Source organism: Canis lupus, chromosome 27 (assembly GCF_048164855.1).
Source record: "Canis lupus baileyi chromosome 27, mCanLup2.hap1, whole genome shotgun sequence".
In the NCBI taxonomy this organism is placed as follows: Eukaryota; Metazoa; Chordata; class Mammalia; order Carnivora; family Canidae; genus Canis; species Canis lupus.
The window spans coordinates 25,012,116-25,033,302 of NC_132864.1; the positions used below are offsets into that span (position 1 = coordinate 25,012,116).

The window sequence follows — 21,187 nt, forward strand, 5'->3', positions numbered from 1 at the left end:
AGTGATAAATTGTCTGTATCCATTTGGGAAACAAAAATTAAATAAACAAACAAACCAGTGCATCGATTCATTGAAATCATGAGCAGCTGTTAAAACAGGGTAAGGTGTGTCCGCGTGCGCGCGCGCACACACACACACACACACACACACACACCTATCACTGAATGAAAAAGCAGGTTACACTATGGTACACGAAGTAGGACTGTGCTATTTTCCATTTATATATAGAATGTGTGTGTGTGTTCATACCAAAGTGTTAATGATATTTCCCTCCGGGGAGCAGAGTTTGGGAAGAAAGCAGGATTTATATTTAAACAACACAGGGTCTGAATGTAGTTAAAGGTTTTGATGTATGTTGTCAGACAGCTCTCCAGAAACGGTCTATCAATGTATATTCCAATTATGCATAAGATTTTTGCTTCCCGGTGACATTTACTAAAACCAAACGTTATGAGACGTTTTAATCTTTGTTCATTTGATACTTCAAGAAAAATAAATCTCATTGCTGTTTTAATTTGCAAAGAAAGGAAGAAGGGAGCAGGAGGTCACGGAGCCGCACCTAGGCGGCCAGGAAGGGCATCCCAGCGGGCGGCGGAGAGAGAGGTGGTGGCCCAGGGTGCTGGGACATCCGGCTGCTCCGGAGGCCCTGGCAGGGAGCGGCCACTTCCCACAGCTGCCTGGGGCTCGCATGTGCTCCTGGTTTGCGCCCGGATGGTGGGCAAGGCTCCCAGCTGGGCTCTGCCGCCAGAGGGGCGGGTCGTCCTCAGCAGGCCCTGCCACCAGGCACCAGCCACCAGCCACCAGCCACCACCCACACGCCCGGCCCGGCTGGCAGGCAGGGGCAGCCTCCCCCGCGGCCCCCACTCCACGCAGCTGGCCGCCCCCAGCCTCGGCCAACCCAGTTTCCTGCCCCGCCCTCCCTCTCTCTCCTCCCTCCAGCTGTTTCTCTGGCAGAGTCCTGTCCCATTCAGGACAGCGGCTGCGCTCGCTGGAGGAGCTCAGGACAGCACGAGGTCTCCCGCAGAGCCCCCGCTGAGTGAGGGTTGAGGGGGTTCTAGGGGAGGCTGCAATCTGGTGGGGAGAGGGGGGTTCCAGGGCATCTTGAATGAATGGACACATTGCCTTCTGGACAGACAGCCGCAGCCGAAGAACGGTGTGACCGTGACCTCGAGAAAGAAGTCGGGCAACGGGGGGCCCCCTGCACAGCCTCCAGTGGCCTGAAGTCCAGGGGAACCCCTGGGAAGACCTAGGCGGAGACCAGCCACAAGGTATCACGCTCGGCTTTGACATCGCCCGGAGGGGCCAGGAACGGGGGATACCAGTAGGGAGAGGAGGCCCGGAGTTCTGCTTCACAGTTAATGTTTGTCAAGATGAAAACATCATTTGCAGGTTTCCGAAGTCGTGCATGCTAATTGTAAGAAACAGCAGGGCCGCCCTACTGTTAAAAGCTCGGTGTTTTCCTTCTCCGAGGCAGGTGCTTCCATCTTACAGGTGTCCTCATTTTACAGGTGAGCGAAGCGGGCTCAGAGAGGGGGAGGCACTGGCCCAGAGCTGCAGAGACCACAAACTGGGTCGGCGGGGGAGGTGGCAAGACTGGCATGAAGCCAGCGGCAGCGCAGCCCGCCGCCCTTGCCCCTGGGCTGCAGCTCAGTACAGAGAGGTCCCCTCCCCGAGGTGGCCTTTCGGGCGGCCCTCTCCAGCGCTCACACGCTCGCTCGCTCACTGATTTTCTCTGATGTTTGTTGAGTGCCTACTAGATGTGGCAGGCGTGTAGAAGTATGTAGGTGTGGACTCACGCACAGGTTGCTAACGTCTTGTTGGCACCCCCACCTCGTCCTTCCCCGCAGACTGGGAACTTCTATCTATATTCCTCCAGGACACATTTTAACGGCTGCACAGAAAGGCTCTCCTGGGGTTTATTTAACCCTTCCTCACTGTGGTGGTTTCCTTCTTACTTTTTTCCTTTTTTCCCCATGACTACAAACAGTGCTATGATGACCGCTCTTGTACCTCATCTTTGCACGTCTGGCCTATGGATACCTTACCAAAGGCTAAATCACTGAGTCGGAACACTGAGTGCTGTTCTTAAGGTTTGTGAGGCTTCTGGCTGTTTCTCTCGACATTTCTTTATTACTGCTGATTATCCCTTGTAATCTTACTGTTCATTTTGCTTTTATGATTATGCCGGTCAAGTCGGCTCCCACTTTTTTCTGTCAGCATGTTTATCTTTTGTTGATTTTTAAGAGTTCTTTGTATATGAAGGATTTGGCAGTGCTGGCTGCCAAATCATCATAATCATAACTGCTGCTCCATATAAGTCTGATCACTCCGACCATCTTGTGGTTCAGATAGGCCAGTGAGGAAGTGGCCAGGTTTGGGGGTCTGTCTTATTTTTTTCCATTAAGAGGCCTGATCCCCAGCTTCCCTTTTGGCAGCCCTTACTTCCTTTTGAAGACTGATCATACCTGCGGTTCTTGCTATCTTTTCTCCTTCCTCCGAACTCGCTCAGAGGAGAGACACTTTCATATGCCTGGGTTGCCGAGATGAATGTGATTGGCCTTCGGTGGTGGGAGGAGGGCAGCTTGGCTTTTCCTCAAGAAAGAAGGCTTAACTTAAACCAGGGATGCTCAGGTGGTGGGGTGTCAGGCCCTGGGAAGCCCAAGGAGGAGTTCTCTCTGGTATCCAGGGACCTTCTCTGGACTCTACCAAAACTTCAGGGAATAGGTAAACCTTATCTTGGGTGAGGCACTCCCTTCTCTGGTTTGAGCCCTTTGGAGAGGTCTTTCTCTTGACTGTCTCTTCTGCTAGGCTGGGGGCTCCTTGAGGCCAGATTTGGGGGATTTACTATTCTCTCTGTATCCTCAGTAGGTAGGTGCTTGGTAAATATTTAATGAATAAATAAATGAACCAGGCCTTGGTTCTACTATCTGTAAGATGGGATGGGAGAGTCGAACAAAATCTCACCCCTTAGGTGTTTCTTTAATTAACTCCTCTCAGTTTGCAGACCACTTTACTGCCATGATTTTCTTGAATCTTCGCTATGGTTGTGTGATAAAGGTATTCTTAATATGCCCATTTTACAGATTTGGAAACTGAGCCCCAGGGAGGGGTTCCAACATTAGACCTCCACAAGAGGCACTGGTACATCATGGCCAGAGTTAGTTTGTTTGGGTAGATTTGAACCCAGTCTGCTCCCTGCCACCGAATTACATAAAATAAGTTATCTGTATGTTCCAATATCCTCATCTGTAAAATGGGAATGTCATAAAGATTAAATGAGATCACACACGTGGAGCACTTAGCAGAGGGCTTGTCACGTCATAAGGAGCTCTATAAACACGAGCTGTGATTCTATTATCATTTCTATACCACCTGCTGTCTGTACCTTCGACACCCATCTGAGCCAAATAGAGAGTATTATTAATTTCTTTAACAGTGTGTTATTAGTGCTCGGGTTCCCATCAGAGTCCAGAAAAACCTAAAAGCCTATTTCACTTGCTTTGAGCTACACTGCATGAATGTGGTTATTACTGCCAGTAATTACTGCCAGCTTCAAGGCTACAAGGTAGACCTGGGGCTTCTCAAAGTGCAGTCATGGGATTGCTGACATCAGAATAAGCATGAATAATATTATTCATGCCGAATAATCATGAGTATTTCCTAAAGCTTCAGTTTTTTGAATCAGAATCTCCGAGATGAGGTGTGGGAGTCTGCATGTTGCACCAGCTCCCCAGTTGATTCTGATGCGCCCCAAAACTTGAGGGCCATGCAGCTAGCTCATATGAACATCTTTTCTTTTTGCCTTTTGTCCAGGTTTCTGGGTTGTTTATTGCACACTGAGGTTTATTTTTTTTTCCTTTCTAAGCAAGTATCTATGTACTTCTGTGAGTCTACATGTCCTGTGTCAGCAGTTGAGGCCAGGAGGCATGGTGCAGAAGTGAAACTTTATCTTGAAAGTCAGAGTGTGGTAGCCATTACCCAGTGTGTGGGCTTTGGAATTATTTTAAGAAACAGAGCTCTTTCCTCCAATGAAAATATATGGAGGGCTGCAATTGGAAAACAGATAAAAGTTATGTTATTCTAATGGAAATGGAAGTAGAGGACCCTGGGCCACAGTTCACAGAACCTCACTCTTACAGCTCGGTGGGGCAGGTTGAAAATGACGAATATACTCCAGATTGGTAAGAGACCAAAATTCTTGAGCTTTGTGGAATTTGCTATGGGAGCTTAGGCAGGGTGTTCTCACTCTCTCTCTCTCTCATAATCATCACCTTTGTGGACAAAGAGGTCGGATGTTATATTAGGGTAGTAGATGCAGTAACAAATATACCCAAACATGTACAACGGCTCAAACCAAACAGATGTTTATTATAAGGCAGATATTTCTGCATGGGGGAGGTCCTCTTCCATGCCTGTCCCTACTGTCCTCTTGGACATCACCACTGATGAAAGACAGCATGGGGGTGGCACATCTGCTTCTTCACTGCCTTCTGCCACAGGGGAGAGCTAGTCATGTGGCCAGTCTAGTCCCAAAGGAGACTGGGAAATGGAGTTCTGGGCAGGGTGGCTCTTTCTCAGTTGTATGCTGTAGAAGGGAAGAATGGATTTTTGTGGACAGCTAGTTGTCTCTGCCACAGATATGGTATCCTCTTGGGTCTCTCCCATTCTCTTGATTTTAAGTCTAAACTTTCATTAACATAGAGTTAACAAGGTGATGTTGAATCCACAAATACTTTCCTATCCTCAAGAAAATCCCCATCAGATATACTGAGTAAATGCCCATGTTCCAGACCTGTCAACATGGGTTTCCCTGGAACTTAGGAAACTGCTATTCTCTTTCCCTCCTGGAGAAAGGAAACAAGCATAACAATTTTATTGAGCACAGCAAACTTCCTGGGCCCAAGGCTTTCCTAGCCAGTATCTCCCTATATACCTGGAAAGACTTCGTGATTATCATCCCCATTTTATAGGTGAAGAGAATGAGGATCAGAGAGGTAAAGGGACTTGCCCAAGGTCACATACCTTATAGACAAAAGAGCTGGGATTTGAACTCAGAAAGTCCTTGTCCTGTCCTAGGGTGGCATCGCACATTGGATGTGTGTGTTCAAGCATATATGTGTGCATGTGCGTGCGTGCATGTGCATGTTTGTGCTTAGGGTAGGGATTTTCCTTAGGCTGTGTTCCTCCAAGGCTGGGCTTGAGGAAGTGGAAGTGCAGGAATCATTGTCCATATCCCTAGAATGGGCCACACTTGCCGGTCATAAGGCAGCTGGGTGGTTGTCCTGGCCTGGAGGTGCTCAGTGTGTCTAAGTATTACAGCCACTCATCAGACAAAAGGGAAGGGGACGGTGTGTGAGGACACAGACCCAGGGTGTCTGGATGACACTGATGCTAGGCTGCGTCAGGCACATCATGGGTGGTTGGGAACATTTTCCTGCATGAATAAGCCGATGGAGAAATGGAAGTTGCATCAATGTGAGGACTTAAAATGAATTGGACATAATCTCTGTTCTCAAGGCCCTCGGGGAGGGGAGGCAAATTAGTAGCATGTACTTTCATTTATTCACCCAACAAACATTAACTAGCAGCTGCTATGTGTCTGACACTCCGTGAGGCAGAATGATGAAAAAAACAGGACTCTTCCTGCCTCATGGAACTTTGGAGGGGCCTATGGGGTTCCTTGTTTTTGCCCCCATTGTAGACAGGGGGAAGGTGAGGCCCCGATTGGTTCAAGGTCACTTGATGGGAGTAGGACCTGGGCTCCTAGTTCTCAGTCCAGATCATCCTTGTTTCCCTGGCTGAGGGAGAGGGAAGCAGGGAAGGTGCCTTCTGGTTGGCAGTCACTTTTTGCTGCCTGTGGGCATCAGGACATGCTGGTTCCAGGCAAAATTAGGAAACCGGTTAATTTACTTCTCTTTTGGAACTTCTATACTATAGTTTTGCAGTGATGGATGCAACAGGATAGAGAAAGTAGAATTTCCTTCCCCTGCTTGGTGGAATGAAGAGGTAGTAATTCTACATAGAAAGAAAAAAAGAATACATGATTGGCATCAGTTGATGGTGTAATATAGTCACAACTCTACAGCCACTTGCTGTAGAGTTTAGAGCCCATCTCTGCCCCCTAATCTCCTGTCACCTCAGTGTCCTCCTTTGCAAGGTGGGTGTACTTTTAATGCCTCCTTCACAGCATCCTTGCAGGGTAACACGAGTTAGTATACATAAAGCACAACACAGCACATTGTCAGCTCAACGAAGACATTTCTATTTTTATTCTTAAGAAAGCAGGCATTGAAATTTGCCTTCGCACGTCTGGGTTGATGTGGAAGTCTGGCACCTTGTGATCTTGGATCCCCAGGCTGGAAAAGGTCATTTTGCCACATCTCCTGGCTTTATGCTTCACCCCGTGGAGAAGTTCTGGGCTGGGGTGGTGGGGTGGCTCAGGCCTTGTTCCACCCCGGCTGCTCTGCAAGCTTGGAAGTGCCAGCAGCTGACTCAGCAGGGGGTCAGCTGCTACGCAGACAGCGTGTCAGAATCGGTTCTGCTTTCTTGAGGTTCATGACTCGGGTCCTCTAATCCCAGCCCTGAGGACAACTCTTATGCAAGGAGATGGTTGGGTAAAGCAATTGGTGTAAGAGACAATGGCTAGTTTGTTCAGGTTTTCCTTCTGGGACTCAGGGACCGGAAGACAAGAGAATTGGGTTTGGCGCCAGCCACCTGGGTGAGCTCAGGTAAACCCATACCTCTTGAGCCTCAGTTTCTTCATGTCTCAGAGTCGTGGAAAGCACATCTGCACTCAAGAAATGGTCAGGGGTGGCAATTAAGGGTAGGGGGACATTCGAAATACACCCATCCCTTGTTATCTGCATTTGTTTGAACAGTTGTCAGAATCTATGAATTCTTGAGGATGAGAGGAAGAGCTCAGACAGCCAGTGTAGGAGTTTCCCGTTGCTGCTGTAACAATCGCCGCATGCTTAGTGGCTTAAAACCACACACATGTCTTATCTTACAGTTCTGGTGGTCAGAAGTCCCAAAACAGGTTGCACTGGGCTCGACACAAGGTGTTGGCAGGACTGTGCTCCTTTCAGAGGCTTCAGGGGAGACTCTACCCCCTTGCCTTTTCCAGCTTTGAGAGGTTGTTCACACTGCTGGGTCCGTGGTCCCTTTCTCCATCTCCAAAGCCAGCAGCAGTGGTTGAGTCCTTCTCACATGGGATTGCTCTGACTTTCCTGGCTCCCTTTTTCATTTACAAAGACCTGGGTGATGCCACTGGGCCCACCTGGATAATCTAGGATAATCTCTCCCATCTCAAGACCCTTGACTCAATCCCATCTGCAAAGTCCTTTTTGTCAGGTAACTCATTCTCAGGTTCTGGGGGTTAGGACATGGGCATCTTTGGAGGGAGGAGGCATTATTCTGCTCACCACAGTGAGGGACATCTTGAACACTGATCCGTATCTCTTTGTTTCCTGAATTTGGAAATTGAGAGTTCAGATGGCCACTGTCTTAGTTACAGCTGGCTCAGCAGGGCACTGACCAGTCAGAACAGATGTGGGTGTGAGCAGCCCATGGGGCTGTACCAAGGTGTATGGGTGATCATCAAGCCTGCCTGAGGCCCCAGGCTTTGTCATCATTCATGCTGGATTCAAATTTCTACAAACCCTGTGGCTGTGAGCAAATGAGTCTTCTCATTTGTAAAATGGGATGGCTATGTGCCCTTGATAAGGGTGATGGTTAGGAAGAAATGAAGGTGCCCATGTGTGGAGCATAGTGTCTAGAACCTGGTAAAGGATTCAACATGAACTTCAAGGTGGCTGGGCTTCTATGTCAGGCACTGGTGATTTCTAGAAAGGAGAACCCTTCTGTTTCTGCCCCATGCTGGGGAAAAGTGCTAGCCTGGGTCATGGGCTGTGTGTATCTTGAGGAAAGGGGGTTCATTGTTGGGAATGTGCATGCCAACGCAGGGGCAGTACCAGGTACCCAGCCAGGCTTGTGTTCAACTAGAAGGTTCTCAGGTTCTGAAGTGGCTCAAGGGAGGGGCTATCTCGTCCCCTCCAGCTCCCTGTTCTGCTCTTCTACCCATATGGCTCAGTTTCCGCCAATTCTGTCTCTGAGTTTCTCTTTCTGTTCCTAGTTCTGCTACTGATTGCTCCACCCTCTCTGAGTTGTCTGTTTAAACATCCCAAGAGGGACCACCGGATTCATTTAATCCTAGTGGGGTTCAGGTTTCTCTCTGATGGGTTAATCCCCTCTCGGTTTGGAACCTTCATATCCAGTAGGCCCAAGAAATTTCTTGAACTGACGTTGAATTGAATTGACATTGTCTAGTCCAGGGATGGAGTTCCATAATCCTCACTTACAAGCCATGGCAGACATGAAATCCAGTCATGCCTCTCCCTCTATTTGAACCCAAAGGTTTCAGTTATTTATCTCTGTGGTTCAAACCACTCTAAAATATGGTGGCTTTAAAGGACTTATTTGTTCACAGTTTTGTAGCTGGGCAGAGTTCTGCAGGGATGGCCCATGTTTGTCCTATGTGGTATCAGTTGGGTCACTCATGAGCTGCATTCAACTGGGAGCTTGACTGCGGCAGGGCCACTTAAGATGGCCTCACATCCTGCTGGGACTTGGGCTGCCTCTTCCCACATGGCAGCACTGCCTGGACTTCTCTATATGGAGCCTCAGGGCTCTGGAAGTGTGAAAGGCAAAGCTGCCAGGCCTCTTGAGATCTAGGCCGAGGGTTGGCACAGCATCACCTCTGCCACTTTCCATTGGTCACAGCATGTCACCAACCCAGCCCAGACTCTAAGGGAAACAGAACAGAGTCCGCCTCTTGATGGGGGGGAGTGACATGCATGTATGGGGGGTGGAGGGTGGTGATGTTAGGGCTCATCTGTGATGACAACCTATCAACCAAATTTGACCTTAAAATTCAATGGATGACAGTGGTCATCTGAGATAACCATGTGTCATTTCTGGGTGTCTTAGTCTCACAAAATGCCAAAGACTGACTCTAAGCAGCAGAAACTCATGGTTTATAGTTCTGAAGGCTAGAAGTTCAGGATCAGGGTGCCAGCATGGTCAGGTTCTAGTGAGGGACCTCTTCTGGGCTGCAAATGGCCGACTTCACGCTGTGTTTCCACATAGTAGAGGGAGGCGTAGAGGGAGGCAGGGCAGCTCCCTAGAGTTTCTTATAAGAGCAGTAATCCCACTCAGGAGGGCTCTACCCTCATGACCTCCTCACCTCTCCAAGACCCCACATCTCAATGCTATCCCATTGGGTGTTAGCACATCAACATATGAATTGGGTTGATGGGGGTGGTGGTGGTCCAAACATTCAGACCACAGCCTGGAGTGAGTTAATCTACCCTTTCACTTCTCAGATGGAGGAACAAGCTTGAGAAAGGGAGAGGGACATGTCTAAAGGAGCCCATGAAGGTAGCGAGAGAGCCAGGATAGAGCCTCCATGCATCCCACCAGTATTGACTGAGCACCTACTGTGTTCCAGGAGCATGGGATCCAGGACGAGACAAAACAGGCCTTGGGGGAGGGGGCTCCCAGTCAAGGGGGAAGACAGGTATGTAAACAGAGTGGAGTCCTTCTAGCCAGAAGGTTGGCTTTAATGGGAAGGTGCAAGGGGCCAACTGCTCCTGGGTCACAATCACCGGTTACATTTCCACCCACCATCAGTAGGTGAACCCTGGCCATTTGACTAAAAGCATATTGTTGAGCTTTCTTTCCTTTCTTTCTTTCTTTCTTCTTCTTCTTTTTTTAAACAGATTTTATTTGTTTGTTTGTTTGTTTGTTTGTTTGTTTGTGAGAGAGAGCTAGTGGGGGGGCAGAGGGAAAGGGACAAGCAGACCTAGCCTAGCCTGACTTCGGGGTCTATCCCACAACCCTGAGATCATGACCTGAGCCAATACCAAGGCTCAGGTCATGCTCTTATAAGAAACTCTAGGGAGCTCCCCTGCCTCCCTCTACTGTGTGGAGACACAGCGTTAAGTCAGCCATTTGCAGCCCAGAAGAGGTCCCTCACTAGAACCTGACCAAGAGTCAGGTGCCCTGAGGAAGCGGATCACATTAAATACACTCACATTAGTGCCTGCCTGCTGCACTCAGTGTGCAAAGTGCTGCAAGGACAGGGAGCTTTGCTGGAGTTTCTTTGCCGGGCAATATCTGGAAATAGCGCCTCGAGAAGGAGGTGTGGATTTGAGCTGGCTCCAAGGATGAGCTGGCTTTGGATGAGGAGGCCTCAAGTTGGCTGGAGCAGAAGTTGGCCAGAAATAAAAGATACTTACGGTAGAGAGGACAGCATGAACAGAGATTTGGAGGCTTGATGAGCCAGGGGTATCTGGTGTGGTGGGTGGAAGCAGGGAGTGGCTGGAGGGAGTCTGGATGCCCTGCAGGGTCTTGGAAGATCACACCCAATTTTCTGGGTGGTCCATGCTGCCCCACTTCACCAAAGCAGCATCCTGTTGTCCTCGAGGCATACTCTCTCCAAACTCCATGCTCAAGCTTGAACGCTTGAACAATTGAAGATTCCAGACAACCCCAAGCTAATTGAGTTTGAAATTCCAACTTGGCAGAGGGCATGTGGGTTTGTGGCTCTATGTCCCAGGTCGTCTGGTCCAGAAACCAGCTTGGAGGAGAGAATATTTCTTTGCTTTGGTGGCTTTTGTGACTGAATGATGGGTCCCCTCTCCTCCTGTACCCAGGACTTGCTGACAGATGTAGACCTGGAGCTTAGGGAAGACGAGGTGTTTCCTCCAGGGCTAAAGGAAGTTGTCTTAGGCTGGCCCCCGTGGTCGGCCTGTGACTCATTTACTGCGGGGACACTTTGCCACTGTCCTGTTGGAGCCAGACTGAGCCAGGCTGGGCGCTGGAGGGTCCACTGGCCTCCCAGCGGCAGGGAGGTCAAGCCGACTGGCGTCAAAAGAGAGTCTTTGGGGACTGTGGGCAATTTGCTGTCTCTTTTATGGCAGACTTGACGCACAGGGGGCCTCTGCAGCTGTCAGGGATTTGGCTCATGTAGAAAAAGGGTATCCCTGGAGTAAGAATGGGACGGCCACCTGGTGGGTAGAACAGGAGTTTTGCCAGCATCCAGACCTGTTTTGAAACCCTTTTCTGCCTGGCTGTGAAACCCAGGGAAGATCACTTAATTGCTCTGTGCCTCAGTTTCCTCCATTGTAAATTGGGGGCCGCTGGGGGTTTATGCAGCTTCCATGAGATCATGTATGGCTCGGGGGGGGGGGCGGTGTGTGTGCTGAAAATGGCTGTGGCCTCTGGTGAGGGCGCCTGGCTCCAAGAGTACAGAAAGGGGGCGGGCCCGGAAGTCCTGAGCCAGGAGAGGCCGAGAAATGCCAAGTGTGGACCGTGCCAAGGTCATGCTTCGCCGCATGCCCACCCTCCATTTCCTCCCTTGGCCCGAAAAGACAGGACTGGGTGGGGACCTTGAATCGCCAGCCTCTCCTCTCCTGGGGAGCGCAGGGCCTGTCTGGCCTCAATGGGCCTTTCTTTGTCTGGTTTTTCCCTCCCCTCCTGTGAAAACCCTCAGCCACGAAGGAAATCCAAAACAGGGCTTGGGGAAGGGCAGGGCGGCTTCCCGGAGCCTAGCTGGGCGATGCTCTCACCTTGTGCTCACCCATTCCTGGCAGGTCTGGTGGTGGGGCCCTCGGCCGGCTGGGGCCTGGGCCTCCCCCCTGTCCAGCCCAGCTGGCCCCGGCCCCCCCCTTTTCTGTTAGTTCCACATTCTCGGCCCTCTGCCAGCGCTGGCATCTCGAGTTTCCCGGGATGCCAACATCACCCAAAGTTCCCCCTTCTAAGAGCTTTCTGTGTCCCCGGGGGACAGGTAGCTTCCACTGGCTGAGTCCCTGCTACGCTTCTGGCCTGTCCCACTTCCCATCTTGCAGATTGTCTTCTGGGGCCGGTAATCACAGACTCCTCGGAAATATGGAGGTGGGGCACGGGGGTCCCATTTTACAGCCATGGAAACTGAGGCCCAGAGAGAGGAGGTGTGCCCAGCGGCCCCTTCCACCTCTACTTCACCCGATATTTGTTGCCAGCTTCCCTGCCTGCCTTTGAAATGTGCATGGGGACGATTCAAAGAGATGATCCACGTAAAGGGCTTGGCACTGGGCCCTGCACTTAGTAGGTCCCTGTAAAGGGAGTTAAAACCAAATGAGTGCCTGGAGGTCCTCAGTAAATACTTTCTGAAATGAGACTGAATTTTTAAGTGCCTCGTTTCGCTCGATCCCCTCACCTGTTTGCAGCCATACGTTCCTGTCCAGGGCGAGGCTCAGAGAGGTTGGTCGGCTGCCTCAGGACACACAGCAGCTGACCAAGGGGGACTGGCTGCTGACACCTCCTCCTCCACCTGCCTGTACACTTGACTGTACACCCCAAGGGCTCTTCCTGTTTTCCTGGCCCCTTTGTCCAGAATCTTCATAGCCTCCTCCTTTGTGATTTCTAGGCCTTTCTGTCTTACCTGTCTCAGACTCTCCCTATTCCAAATTAGGGCTATGTCATATCTCTTCTTTCATTTTCTTTTTAAATCAAATGCCCCATTCCTTCAGAAGTCTGTTCTCATCCAGATGTCTAGTTGAAAACCAAAGCAGTCAACTCCTTCCCACTGAGGTATTTGCAGCGGATGACAGCTTGCGGGAGTGGGGGTTTGTGAGCACGACAGTTTATGTCAGCGGAGAATGTCTGGGCTGGTGGGCATTCAGGTGCTGTGGTCTCAGGGTGAGGGGAGCTTTTAGGCCAGGGATTTTCTCCAGAGGCAAGCAAGCAGCAGCCCCGCCCTGCTACAGAGACCTGAGGCCAGGCAGTTACAGAGTCAAGTCCACAGAAGTGCGTATTTCCAACTTCCTCACACCTCCAGGGAGGACGTGTCCTGTAGGCAGAGTGACCAGAATTGGGCTGACTTTCTTTTTTTTTTTTCTTTTTTAAACGTCACAAAACTGCACTTTAGCAGAGCTCAGAGAAACAGAGCCAGCGTGGGAGGCCATGGGGACAAGTGTTGCAATCTTGGCACACCCCCATGTCTATACTGCCTGCCCGCCTGCCAACTTTCTTTCTCACAGAGCCTGCGGCCAGAGGTGGTTGCCACGGCCGTGTCCTGGGTCCTGGATGAGGAGCCTGGTGTCCTTGTCACCCTCACTGAACTGGTAAAACTGTCTTCCCCTGTACGGGCACTGGGCGGGGTGGGGGCAGGGCAGGGGGGCAGCAGGGAGAGGCCGGGTGGCGTTGGCTGGGCTGATGTAGGGAGAAGCCCATCTGGTTCAGATGTGTCTGGAGGGTCAGGGTGGTGTGGCTGGGGGCACTTCTGGAATCCCACTGCGTGCTTTCACATTCCTTGTTTTCCTAGCTATGAGGCCTTGGTTTCCTTATCTGTAAAATGGGGGCAAGGATGACACTGCCTCATAGGGTTTTTGGGGTGGAGGGAGAGGATTGTAGGGGAGGACATGTTTTATTCTTTCTTTCTTTTTTTTTTTAAGATTTTATTTATTTATTCATGAGAGACCCAGAGAGAGAGGCCAAGACACAGGCAGAGGGAGAAGCAGGCTCCTGGAGGGAGCCCGATGCAGGACTTGATCCTGGGATCCCAGGATCACTACCTGAGTCAAAGGCAGATGCTCAACACTGAGCCACCCAGGTGGCCCTTATTCATTCTTTCTCTCTCTCTCTTCCTTCCTTCCTTCCTTCCTTCCTTCCTTCCTTCCTTCCTTCCTTCCTTCCCTCCTTCCTTCCTTTGCTGCAATCAGCTATTTAAAGACAAGAATCTGGAATCAGGCATCCACACAATGGGTGTGCACAAGCTCAGGGGCCCGTGCTCAATAAGTGTGCAGTGTTTGCAATTTTGCCACCAAGGGTCCAGTCCAGTCTGTGTCCCTCACGATGGTGCGGACTTGGTAGAAAGCTCTGCCCCTTTTTGCTTTCTTAGGGGTGGGGCTTTGAGCAAGTTGCTTCATCTCGCTGAGATCCATGTTCTCAAAAACTCAGGGTGCCCTGCGAGGGTGGTTGAGAAGGTGCAGGGGTGAAGTCAGAAGAGCTCCAGGGCTTCTGGAACCATATGAAAGGCTTCTCTGGGCATCATCTGGCTCCTTCAGGGGTGATGGGGGCTGGCTGGTTTCTCCTCTTGATGTCCTATGGAAATGCTGCAGGGGTCTCGGGACACTCAAATTCCTGAGGGGCTCTAGAACTCATGGGGTTCTGGGCTCTGTCCCCAGACGTGGGGTGTAGAGCAAGACCACTGTGAGGAGCCGGGTTAAAGGCGGGCTGGCCCCTGTCTTCTCAGTGTACATTGCTGCTCTGTGACTGCTTCACCCTTTTCCTCCTCCTCCTCTTCCTCCTCTTCCTCCTCTTCCCATCTCTCCTCCCTCCTCTCTTCTTTCTTCTGTAGCCAGTGCTCTAAGTCTTCCAGAGGTTGAGTGGAACATCTCTGGGCAAAAGCCAGCACTTAGCTCAAGGTAAGGGAGGATCCTCGAGGCTCCAGGTACTGGCTGGGTTCTCAGTGGCTGCTTTTCTCTTGGAGAGGGCTGAGTTAAGATGCCGTGAAAAGAAGCAGGCCTCAGTTGTCCAGGAAACATGCCCTGGGCACCCAGCACCCCTGTACCCCATGCATCGTGGGCACTCAACAGGAGTTAGGGGATGAACAAATGAGCCCCCACAGCAGAGGGGCACACTCGCACACACCCTGGGGACCAGGATTGGGAGCATTGCCTGAAGACCCCTTCTTCCCTTAGGGAAAACCAAACCCTCACTAAAGTTATTTTGGGGTTGTGTGCTTATTTTTAAAACATAAAAGTATTTTGAGTGCATACGCTTTGTTTAAAAAAAAAAAGAAGCATGGGAATTTTGCATTCAGTGCCATAATATTCCCCTGCGTTCAAAGACAAAAACTGTGGTCCCCAGAAATCTTTGGGCCAGCTCCATAGAGGGGACCTTCATCTGTGTTCTGGTTTCCTGTCTCTGTGGCTCATTTAGAGACATCTGGGGTAGAAAATGCATAGATTGTCAGGTTTGAGGGGAATGCTGAGAGACAATTGAGTCTTCTTCCCCACCCCCACCTGTGTATTGAGGAAATAGGCACAGAGAGGTTAAGTGACTTACTCCAAGTCGCATCCACAGCTTTAACCACACTTGCAAAGATGCCACTTTGTTGAGCCCCATTTCCCTCGACCCTGCTGTATCTGTGGCTGGGCAGCTGGGGCAATTTCCTAGACACCTGAAACCCACTTCCTTCCATGGCATCACCCCTAATCACAGTCAGCAACCAGAGAGAAGAATCACCAAGAACCCAGCTGGCTCCCGGGGCCACAAGGGCCCTCCCACCGGACAGGGAAGGTTTGGCACAAGGATGCAAGTGTTAGGATTCCCCAGTTGGAGTTCTGCACCTCTGGCCTGGGCGGGGTCCCTCTGGAGGAAATAGCCTGTGTGCCTTTCGTTTGAGGCACTAGGCCAGCCTCTTTCTCCAGGTGGTTTGGCTTTTGCCAAGTGTCCAGCCCTTGGCTCCTATGCTGCTGTGAGCCAACTGTCAGTTGGTGAGGATCTGAGAACTCGTTTCCAGAAGAGGAAACTGAGGCTGCCCAAACATGATGTCAGAGAAAGAAGCTTGATGTCCAGTCCCGTTTCTCCAGCCAAGCTGGCTCATTTGCTCAGGCAGGGCCTGTGCCCCGAACCTGCCCTGCTGGACCAGAGAGTGCCTTCCAGCTGAGGGTCATCTGGAAAAATCCACATGCTCATGGCTCAGAGAGGGAAAGAAATTTGTGTAGGTTCTTGGAAAATTAGGAGCAAAGCGGGACTGGAAGCTGTGTCTCTTGCATCCTCCAGCACCTCGTTTATTCCTGTTTCCCCCAGGGGAAAGTCCAATGCCCAGGGTCTGGATGGGAAAGACAGAGCCACTCTTTGGGCCTCAGTTTCCCCTGATGTCAAACAGAGAGACTGACAACCCCAGCCCACCAGAACCTGTATATGGTCAAGTTTTTACCAGTCTGCAGAGAAACAGAGAGAGAGAAAGAGGATATAGACAATAGAATGAGTTTTTTCATAAAGTAAGATGTTTTCAGCTGAGAAAGATGTCTTGGTCTACCAATTTTTGGTGATATTAATACCCTGTTTCTTTTCTGAAATGGTGGGAGTGGTAAAGGACAATTTTATTTTTGCAACACCCTTACTTGGCAAACATAGAAAGGTGGAAGCTCTAGGACAGTCTCAAGACTGGGAAGTGTAACTGGTTCATGAAACACCAAAGTTTGGTGTTCATGGAGCTAACACAGTCTCTCGGGCTCCTTTGAGCTTAGGGATACCCAGGTAGGCAAAGTTATGGCCGAGGTCATGTGATTGGAAAGTACTGAGAGACCAGGCCCTGGGCATGGAGGGGAAGGTTTCAGCAGCTAGAACTAGGGCCAGACTGCAGGGCAGAGAATGTACCTGGCACATATGTACCTGGCACATAATAGTTGCCCAACTCAGGCAGCAGGATGAAATGGTTACCATGTGAGTGCTCAGCATAACTCAGAGCCAGGGCAGTGGGTGGGGAGAGAAAGGACTGGGTTCTGAGTTGGATGTCTGTCTTAGGCAGGGTTTCCCCAAAGCAGAGCCTGAGGCAAGGATTTGGGTATATATGAGGTATTGAGGAAGTGCTTACAGGTAGGGTTGGGATTAGGGGGAGGCAAGTGAGACAGGGTTATGCAAGTTTAGAGTTGGATTCCATCGTTATTTAAAATTTTGATCTTTCACTCATGCATTTTATGCATTAGTTTTGATTTTATTTTTTAATATGGAAGTAGGCGTGCCTGGGTGGCTCTGTCTGTTAAGCATCTGACCTTTGGTTTTGCCTCAGGTCATGATCTTGAGGTGGCGAGTTGGACCACTGTGTTGGGCTCCTAGCTGAGCTGGGCATGGAGCCTGCTTAGGATTTTCTCTCTCCTCTCCCTTTGCCCATTGCCGTCCGCTCTCAGGCACTCTGTCTCTATCCCTCTTAAATAAATAAATAAGTAAATAAATGAATAAATAAATTTTTACAAATATGGAGCTAAAATATTATTTATTTTTGTTAGTGAATTTTGGGGCACAATCTTAAATTTGCATTCAAAGAGGAACTCAGCAAGGATGTGGTCTCAGGTAGAGACTAGCCTCAGCCTGGTCCCATGCGGAGCTCTGGAGGCTGAACTGTACTCCATGTTAGTTGGGGAGAGGCAGCCCCTGCTTAGCTCAGGGCAATTGGCAGGAGAAGGGGGCAGCTATGAGCTGTGAGTGTCTAGTATTCTCTGCTGGTGTGGGCTGGGTGCCTTCAGCCAGGAAAGGGGATCTGAGCTGGGCACCAACATCCACCACAATACCTGTTTTTCTTTGAGAGATGGCAGGAAAAAAAAATCATTTATAAGTGCTTTTGGCTGTTGAACTGTGTTTCTTTGGCTATGACTGTGCTAAAGCTTCCAGGCCCCAGCTTCTGTTGCTATTAAAGGATGGGTGAATATATGAATGCTTTGGATCAGGGAAGGTGTCCTGGGTTGGGGAAAGGAAGGTGGATGGCGCTGGCATGGGTATGGGCATGGCCTCAGTGTTGAGCTCATTTCAGCTGCTGGTTCCTTTCCTGGGAGGGTGGGATCATGGGAAAGGATAGCCCACGTGCATTAAGTGTGATTCTGGCCAAGGAAGGAAAAGCAGAAGGAGGAGGAAGGAAGGAGAGGGCTTTGTCCCTGGGAAAGCAGGCATGCAGTGAGGGTCCCAGGAGGTGGCCTGGCTCTTCCTAAGCTCGGAAGCTGAAGGAGTGGTATGAGGCCTGGGATATTTCGTGCTGAGTCTCAGATTCCTGGAGACAACTGGGCTTCTTCGTGGAACTCAGGAGAAAGCACCAAAAACTAGGTGTGACATGTGTCCGTCCCAGGGCTTAGGGAGAGAGGCACAGGTTTGCTCCCCAACCAAACCTTCCCTTTGGGATTCTAGGGGGACACCAGGGTCCATATGTTCTTGCTAAAATTCTTCCTCTGCCGCATACAGTGCCTACATTTACACCATCAAAACTTTAAACCTGAACTCACCCCATAACCTCCTACTCCCGCCATGTTACTTTGATGTGCAAAGTTCTTGTCTCTCTGAGCCTTGGCATGTGCTGTGCCTTGGCCAGCTCTCACTTGTCCTTCCAGACTCACTTCTCCTAGGCAGCCTTCCCCAACTTAGCTGGAGTTGGTACCACGGCCGCGTGTGCTCCCAGCAGACAGGGCCTGCTGCATTGTGCTTCACTCACTATATGCCTCCCTCACTGGGCTTGGGGTTCCTAGGAGTGAGAACTGTGTTTGTATTCCCAGCACTTTGCCTGGTACCTGGAAGATCATGGGTGCTCAGTAAGACATTGAATGTATGAACGAGAAATGTGTATTGCGCCATTAGATATTCATACATTAGTGTGAAAGAAGCTCTGAGAAGAGTTGTGGGGTTTTTTTTTGGTATGTTTGTTTGTTTTATAATCATACTCCCTTATGACTGTACTATATATCTGGGGCAATATAATCATATGTCATGGAATCATAAGATCATAATCCTATTCAATAACCTACTCCTTCTCTTATTTAATCCTAATGCCAACTCTCTGAGGTATGTACTATTCCTGCTCCATTTTGCAGATAGGGAAAGTGAGGCACAGAGCATTTAAGCTCAGCAGCTGAAGGAGCAATATGAGGCCTGGGATATCTAGTCCTGAGTCTCAGATTCCTGGAGACAGTTGGGCTTCTTGGTGGAACTCAGGAGAAAGCACCACAAACTAAGTAGTGAGTGGCAGAGCTGGAATTTGAATACAGATGTTCTGGCTCCAGAGCCTGCCTTCTTCACTGTGACATGTTGAACATGGGTTTGGGTTCAAGTCCTAGTTCCTCCATCTTGTAGCTGTGTGACCTCGGGCAAGTTGCTTGGCCCCTCTGAGTTTCTGTTCCCTCAACTGGGAGATGGGGGTGGTAATCAGGGCCATTGGAAGGCTGGAGCAAAGTAAAGGATGGGAAGGATCCTGAGGGCTGACAGTGATGGTTCCCACGGCTTGCTCGTGGCTACACACTGCGGGGGCCCTTGGAAACCTGCACTGGTGGAGACATTGCCAGGGTTCTTGGCAGAAGAGTGAGGAAGCACAGAGGAGGGAGACAAAGGCCCTTCTGTCAGCCACTTGGGGCCCTCCCTCTGGGAGGTGAGTTGGGAAGAAGTGAGAGCTCCATAGAGGGAGAGGAGGACTCCTGCCTGGAAGTGGGACAGGCATCATCTTGCCTGCCAGGATTTGTTCTTCATGAGCAATGGGTGGAAAATAACCTTGGATTCTTTCCTGAGGGGACAGGAAGGCTAGGGCCAGTCCATGGAGGGGGGAGAGGTTTCTCTACACCCCAGGAATGTGATCACTGATTTATTTTAAAACGGAATAAAAGCAGAAAACAACTTTCAGTTGATCGTGGTTTGTGGCTGCTAACAGCTGCCCAGCCAGGTTCAGAACACTCCTCAGGAGCTCAGGCTCCAGCCTCTGAGACGGGGACAGCACTGGAAAAAGGCCAACTGGCCTGTCGCTCCCCTGTTCTCTGTGGAGCCTGCCTCCTCCAGACTGACTGACTTTTTTTCTGGGAACCCACAGGACCTAGATATACCCTTTGGAGTTAGCAAGGGGGCCCTTTGGAGTTAGCAAGGGAGCAAATCTGTCTCACTCATACTGCAGATAGCTTCATGCGTCTGCAGAAGCCATTCCCGATCCCTGATCTCCACTTCTGGCCCTGTGAATGACTGCTCTCTCCCTCTGATAAATCTGGAAACTGAGGACCAGAAGTTGGAACAGCTGGGACAGTTGGGATAAAAACCAAGATTTCCTTACTTCCTGTGACACCTCATACCACAGACATGGCTTGGGCTGACAGTCCATGTGGCTCTGAAGCATTTTCTTGCCAGATTAAAACACAGCATAGCCAGTGCAAAGTGAGGGCTGAAGACTTACTAGCTCATCATAAAAGACCAGGGTTTGGGGCAGCCCGAGTGGCTCAGTGGTTTAGTGCCGCCTTAGGCCCAGGGCGTGATCCTGGAGACCTGGGATGGAGTCCCATGTCGGGCTCCCTGCATGGAGCCTGCTTCTCCCTCTGCCTGTGTCTCTGCCTCTCTCTCTGTGTGTCTCTCATGAATAAATAAATAAAATCTTAAAAAAAAAAAAGGCCAGGGTTTGAGATCCCCAGACAGTATTAAGAATAAGTAGGAAATGATATATACACAACATGATTGATTATGATATTGTAACACATATACAGTAATGAATTGTAGTACTAAGAGACTGGAAACAAGTCAAGTACTCAACCCCAGGAGGCTGGCTCAGTAAGTGATGGTAAATCCCCAAACAGAATACCATGCGATCATCAAAAAGGATAGGTTTTGTTGTTTTTTGTTTTTTTTTGTTTTTCTGTTTGTTTGTTTGTTTTTTTTTTACACATACTGATGTGAAATGATCTCCAAGGTGTATTGTTAGGTAAGAAAGGCAAAGTAGAGTGTGTAGTATACTGTCTTTCATGTAAAACAAGAGAGAAAATGGAATATATCTTTGTATTTGCATAAAGAAACCCTGAAAGGGGACATGAGAAACAAAAGCTGATAGGTACAGGGGGGAGTGGGTGGGAACAAGGATTTGTATTCTAACTTTTTAATAATTTTAGATGGTTTTGAACATTACGAATTAGGTGGTTATTGTGTTGCCTAATCAAAAATTTAAGTTTCTCACAAAAGCCAAGTGAGAATCTTAAACTAATAGTAAGAGTTATTATGAAGTGTTATTTAAACTGCCATGACTGTGACTTTTACCACCGTTATCCTCTTGACCATCATATGAACATTTGGGGGGTTTTAAGGCTAGCTTTGCCTGATTCCAGCTTCCTCAATGTCACAAGGAGAGGGTTCCTTCTGGCTCACTTTGAACCTAGCCTGGATGGGTCCTATTTGGGTTTTATGTAGGGCTCACTCTTCCCTCTAACACCCACGTCACCTGGTGGCCCCCTGAGGCCATGGGTGGTCGAGTCATTAGACTTGCTTGTCTCATTCCATGGGAGCCTTTGAACTCTTAAACCCTTGGTGAAATGCTTGTAGGAAAAAAAAAAAAACATGTCCTGTAGACTCTCCCCGATGCTGATAACCAATGGACAGAGAGACTCTCTAGAAAAGATAATGACTAGAAACCCATATA

At 49.7% G+C, this 21,187-nt stretch overlaps 1 protein-coding gene across 5 annotated transcripts in view; it reads left to right on the forward strand.

Moving 5' to 3' along the window:
* The first annotated feature begins 823 nt into the window (after nucleotides 1-823).
* CMKLR1 (chemerin chemokine-like receptor 1) overlaps nucleotides 824-21,187 on the forward strand; it is a 51,718-nt gene continuing 31,354 nt past the window's right edge. The window contains exons 1-3 of one of the 5 annotated variants that reach the window (XM_072802962.1): nucleotides 824-1,013; nucleotides 1,134-1,268; nucleotides 13,080-13,163. The gene's annotated coding sequence lies outside the window, so the exon portion shown is untranslated. The other 4 variants (XM_072802963.1, XM_072802961.1, XM_072802966.1 and 1 more) reach the window with 4 other exon arrangements.